At 38.9% G+C, this 6,572-nt stretch overlaps 1 pseudogene; it reads left to right on the forward strand.

The window, feature by feature from the left end:
- Nucleotides 1–381: 381 nt before the first annotated feature.
- LOC121791310 lies at nt 382–4,811 on the forward strand (annotated as a pseudogene).
- Nucleotides 4,812–6,572: the final 1,761 nt, after the last annotated feature.

Below are 6,572 nucleotides of genomic sequence, written 5' to 3' on the forward strand. Positions count from 1 at the left end.
ATTTAGACTGGAATAGAGAGAATAGATTAATTAGTCACCATAATCTAATAATTTGCTTTCGTATTAGTCATTCACTAAAATTAATTTATTAATATTTCTTTTTTGTATATTCATTAAAATTAATTTTATTTTCTATTTACAGAAATATTATTGGTACTATTTTTTTTTCTTAACATACTTTATAAATTGCGCATCAAAACACTACAATCAGTAAATGAAAACTATAAAGACGATAAAAGATCGATAATTTTTTTTATAAATAACAGTTACTCTCTAGGTGAAGGACTGCATTTTGCGTAACTGAAATCTAATCTAACTAATTAAACTAATTAAAAACGGGAGAGCATTTTCTCTTAGTTGAAAAATAAAAGAAAATCGACTTCGTTATCGCATATCAAATCAAAGACCAATAAAGCTTGCTTCTTTCTACAAATACCAAATCGTATTTACTCACCAAGCAATCATTCGAACTCTGACGCAGCAGTGCGCCAATCCACCATCTAAACGCGCGCGTACCACATATCCGAACAGGTGAATTTCTTTTATTCTTCACCATATGTAATTACTGAACGGATTTGATTTGGGGATCTGTGGATTTGAGGTGACGGATTTTTTTAAAATTGGTGTTAATTTGAAGCTATTTTGACCTATTTTTTCAATTCTGCTTCTCAAATTCCTTTTTTGGTCGTGTTTAAGTGCCAATGAAGACTAGGTATATGGAGAGAACAAACTCGATGAAAGGTCGAGGGAAAAGGACCTTGGATGGTGGCGGAGATGAAGAGCAGGAGCCCGAGAGAAAAAGGCCTGCTTTAGCTAGGTATCAATCAAGATTGTCATTTCCCCCTCCTATGATTTCTGCCTTGTAATTTTTGTATCGTTACTTCCCTGTTTTGCTGGTTTAGATTTCTCTGCTTGGCTAGCGGCTGGAAATGTGGGAAATAATATCGCCCCTTTACAATCAATCCCATTTAATGTGTAATTATATTATCCTTTACTGAATGTGTCTAGAAACCAATAAACTAAGATATGAATTGTATATAGATTTGCATACTACCTTAGGAAGTGTGAGGGTTATGTGGTAGCTTCAGGTGTCAATCAGTCTGGTGATGCAGGTGTTGGAAAAAGTTACTTCATGTTTCTGCGCTCTCTTTCTTTCTGCTGTAAAATTATTCACTGATTAGTTGTCTTATTACATGTTTTCTACTTTCTCTGTATACTCCTTGAATAGATGCTAATTAAGCAATGGCACTGATTGTATAATATATTACTCCGTTTTATGCAGTGTTATTGTCGAAGCACTCAAGGTGGATAGTCTCCAGAAGCTTTGTTCATCCCTAGAACCAATTCTCAGGAGAGTGGTAAAGTCAATGCCATTACAATTCAAGTGCCTCACTTTCCTTAATAAATTTTCTACAGACAGGAACACACATGTGTACCTTGTCCCTGACCCCCTGTACACTCCTTTCTCCCCTGTTTTTATTGAAAGCTTTTGTGGAAATATGAAGTGAAAGTTTTTGTTTATGATTGCAACAGACAATTCACCTAAGAGCTAATATAAAACATTACGTGATTAGTATTTGGGATTCCAAGTATGTATGCTACTTGAAGCCGTCTGTTCTGCTCTAGGTGTTAAATAATTCTCACACACAATTTTGATGCTGTATAACAATTTGTCTTGAACAGGTTAGTGAAGAACTGGAGCGAGCTTTGGCCAAGCTGGGTCCAGCTATGCTGAATGGGAGGTTGGTTGCTTTGTTTGAACTTCTGAAAGAATTTTATTAATATATGTTGATAATTGATATACTGTAATTTTTGATTAAATATTGAGTTTTCTTGTTTATGTTTTTGATGTGCTAGTATATTTCCTTATCCCATTCCTTTCATACGGGTGTTGATGTTGTTCTTCCAAAAGATAAATGTTTAGGATGACATAAAATGAAAATTTCATAAATGGATCTTTTCTAGTTTGGTTCATTTTTCAAATGTCTCATTTTCTATTTTCATTATTAGTTTCCTCTACTATATTATTGAAACTGCCTTCATATCTGGAAGTTCTTCCTAAGACTTTGAGAGTTCAGGTCATCTCCTAAACGGATTGAAGGGCCAGATGGGAGAAATCGGCAGCTTCACTTTAAATCCAGACTTTCCCTTCCGCTGTTTACCGGGGCGAAAGTAGAGGGTGAGCAAGGTGCTGCTATTCATGTTGTACTAATTGATGCCAACACAGGGCATGTTGTAACATCTGGACCTGAATCCACCGTGAAGCTGGACATTGTTGTGCTAGAAGGCGACTTCAATAATGAAAATGAGGAAGGCTGGACTCAGGAAGAGTTTGAAAGCCATATCGTGAAAGAACGTGAGGGAAAGAGGCCCCTTTTGACTGGGGATTTGCAAGTCACACTTAAGGAAGGTGTTGGAACTCTGGGTGATCTTACATTTACTGATAACTCAAGTTGGATAAGGAGCAGGAAATTCAGACTTGGTCTGAAACTTGCATCAGGATATTGTGAGGGAATGCGCATTCGTGAAGCAAAGACAGAAGCTTTTACTGTCAAAGATCATCGAGGAGAATGTATGTACACCTCTTATTATCACTAACTTTGTAGTTTGTCTCATCTATGACACATGGATAGAACTGCTCTGGTGATATAAGATACTGATGTCAAATTATAGGTTCTCCAGATACAAAGGGGTGTTACTGGGAGGCTGAGAGGAGTTAGGATGAGGTGGGGGAGAACAATTATATGTCTGAATCTACCCTTTATCTATTTTCTTAAATTTAAATAAGGCTTTTTATATGACGAAGGAATCATGATAGAAGAGTTAGTGAAAACATCAAAAACACACTTTAAGCTTTCGGTCCAAAAACGATATGGAAACCATGTTACGTCAGAACTGTCTTTATTATGATGTAATTTTCTCATTCTTTCGTGCATGATAAGTTTCTCATTATTGTAAAGTATTTAATGTTTCTCTTTTTAATGTTGATTCATGGACTAACATATCTTCTTTCTCTTAATAGTGTACAAGAAACATTATCCACCTGCTTTGAGTGATGAGGTGTGGAGATTGGAGAAGATCGGCAAGGATGGGTCGTTCCATAGAAGGCTCAATAACGAAGGGATATTTACCGTGGAGGATTTCCTTCGGCTTGTGGTCAGGGACTCTCAAAAGCTGAGGAATGTAAGTACCTGTAGTTTTCTTGTTCTCTTTTGATCAAATTTATTTAACTATGGTACACTTGCATATTGACAGCATTGTTGTGTTTGAAATCGTGATTGAGCAGATACTTGGCAGTGGTATGTCAAATAAGATGTGGGAGGCCCTCATAGAACATAGCAAGACTTGTGTTTTGAGTGGGAAGCTTTACATATATTATCCTGACGAGACAAGAAATGTTGGTGTGGTATTTAACAATATCTACGAGCTGAGTGGTCTTATAGCGGATGATCAATATTATCCTGCTGATTCACTTTCCGATGGCCAGAAGGTTAGCTAATTTTCTTCTGCAGTGAGTTTTCTTGGTGATTATATACTTCTAGTGTGATATTTTCACCTCATTAGCCTCTGTAGTATGATTGGATGCTGTGAATTGTCTCTGAATCTTATTTATGTGCAGGTATATGTGGACACTTGGGTGAAAAAAGCATATGATAACTGGAGTCAAGTTGTGGAGTATGATGGAAAATCACTGCTGAGTTTCAATCAAATGAAGAAGTCGAGCACATTGACTGATCCTCCTTTGAGTCCGGTCAATTTCCCTAATACATTAGTCAATCAGATTCCGCAGCAAAGATTGCCAGCTTCAGTTCCCCCCGAGCCATTGGTGGATCAGACTGTACTAGCTGGAGGTTAGCATTGTCTTACTGAAAGCAAATATTTCCATTGTTGTCGATATCTAGTAACAATTGATGATGGGACAATATGCTAATTGATTAAGGTTTTATGTTCCCAGGTTCAGGTTATAACCATGATATGACTGCAAGATACGGAACCCCTTCCCAGCTTATAAGTCCCGGTCCGCGCCCACAGTTTGACGCAGCATCATTCACACCAAACAACCATCAGGTTAGCCAACCCAACCAGTTCCAAAGTGATGCATATGACCTTGCCCTCGGCCCTCCTCAGTCGACTTCATTGTTCGAAGAAGGGAACTCTTCTCTTCAGCAAGCATTACCTTTCGAGGATTGGCCCAGCTCCCGGGAGAAGGGTCTTGATTTCTTGTCTGAGGATGAAATTCGTACGAGGAGTCATGAGATGCTCGAGAACGAAGACATGCAACACTTGCTCCGGCTTTTCAGCATGGGTGGCCAAGCTCCTGTTAACGGCCAGAAGACGGGTTTGGCTTCCCTTCATATATAACGTCGCCTTCTCCAGGATTTAGCTACAACGAGGACCAAAACCGATCTGGGAAGGCCGTTGTAGGTTGGCTCAAGATCAAAGCTGCAATGAGATGGGGCATATTCATCAGGAAGAAAGCAGCTGAAAGGCGAGCTCAGATTGTGGAGCTGGAAGATTAGAATATCAGCTTCGCCTAACAACTCGCCTCCGCTGCCTATGTCGCTCACCCTCCATCTTACAGAACATGCTTAGTAGGAACATATTCGAGACTGCGCCCGAACTTAACTTTGATGCTGTCTTTGTATTATTGTGTGACAGTGTCTCCTGTCCAGTGTGAAGTGATTTGCTAGTAGCATTTAGTAAACTTGATTGTCTTCTCACTCTAGAACCTTATTGCTGGATATATTGCATTCAAATTTACTGGCTTTTAAAGTGCAAATGCGTGGATATAATAATTGCTCTGTTTTCAATCTGGGAATTTTGTTTTCTGCACACTTTGATGTGTGAAATTCGGTTCGGAATGTTTCTTCTTATGCTGTCTGTTTAAAATTTGTACATGTTTTTAGTTGCAAGTGATTATATCAAAATGAATTTAGGCCACGCAATCAAAATGAATGAACAGAATAAAGAATTTGTGGTACTGTGTGGGTTTTCCATCGTCTAATATCTGTCATTTTGGGTAATGGTGATGGGGTAATGGCTATTAGAATATAAAAAAGGCTAGTATTGTTATTTTCAAAAACTCATCCTATGAGGATCAATATTGAAAACGGAATGAAACAATATACTTCATTCGCCCCGCAATATACTTCATTCGTAACCGCTATAAGTGATTCATATTTTTTTCGGGATAATCCCATTTAAAGTAAGTCATATTCCTTTTTGGCAAAATATAACATCGTTACTATGTCTTACTTTAATCTCTTTTATACTACTTTATTTTCTTTTCACCCATCTACTATACTATCTCTCAACTTAACTAAAAATCATTTTCTTAAATCTCGTGCTTAAAAGAGAGTACTCCCTCCGTCCGCCATTAGCAATCCCATTTATGACTAAAATGGAAAAACGAGACTTATATTCGCGGACGGAGGAAGTATTCCATTTATAGCGGAACGAAGAGAGTATAAAGTAAGCCACAAGGGTTGAATACAAGTAATCCTTGAGCCAGAAGATTGCAATTGACTACATATGAAATTTAATACTACCTCCGTCCACAAATAGACAAGTTTTACTATTCTCGGTCGTCCACCAAAATTAGACTAGTTTTAAAAATGGAAAGTTTTAAACTAATACTAACCTTACACATCATGCTAAAGATGGACCTCATAATCCACTAACACTACTATCACCATATTTTCCCTCCCTGTCTCTTACCTTACTAAATATATATTAAAACCCGTGTCATTTATAACTTTGTTTATTTTTTGTGAACGGTTAGTATGACATTTTACAGTTTCTAGGCACGTAAAAGATGTACACAATCTCATTTTCCATAGATTAAATTGAAGTCACTCTAATAAATATAATATTCAATAAATTGAAATTGGAAAATGGAGAGCATAGGTCGAATTGATTGACAAAATAACACAAACTTTTCCTACTGATTAGCCCACCATTTGTAAGGCCATCCATAATGGGGCGGACGATAGCGCACCCGATGCGCGCTATCATCCGCACTAACGTCCGCCATTGTGGCACCGCGGACGACGGACGATGCGTCGTCCGCGTCCGTCGCTTACTCCGCTGACGAAGCCGGACGATAGGGCATCGTCCGCCTACTGTGGGCGACGCGGACGATGCAACGCATTTTAGTTTTTTTTTTTTTTTAAAATTCGAAAATTTTGTTATATATACCCCAACTTCACTTTTCATTTGTAACTTTTCGATTAACTTTTAAACTCTCAAATTACGCTATAAAATGGATTTCGGTGGATACTCAATTCCTAGTCCCGATGTTTGGAGATGGCGCACGGTGGCCGGGTACACAACCTGGCGAATATCGGTCGTTCGACGCCAACACACAGTACGATCCGGACTTCAGTACGGATTTGTACGGTCTCTCCGACATGGAACCGTCTCCAACTCGCCCTGCCGCCGCTTCCCGTCGCGCCGCCGCCGCCCCGCTAGAAAGAAGCGGACCAAGAACCGGGCGCACACGTTGCTACCTCCGACAACTTGTGAAGAGTACGCCCCCGGCCGTACGAACTACCAGCTGGATGAAACCCTCG

The sequence above is a fragment of the Salvia splendens genome, unplaced genomic scaffold (genome assembly GCF_004379255.2).
Source record: "Salvia splendens isolate huo1 unplaced genomic scaffold, SspV2 ctg775, whole genome shotgun sequence".
In the NCBI taxonomy this organism is placed as follows: Eukaryota; Viridiplantae; Streptophyta; class Magnoliopsida; order Lamiales; family Lamiaceae; genus Salvia; species Salvia splendens.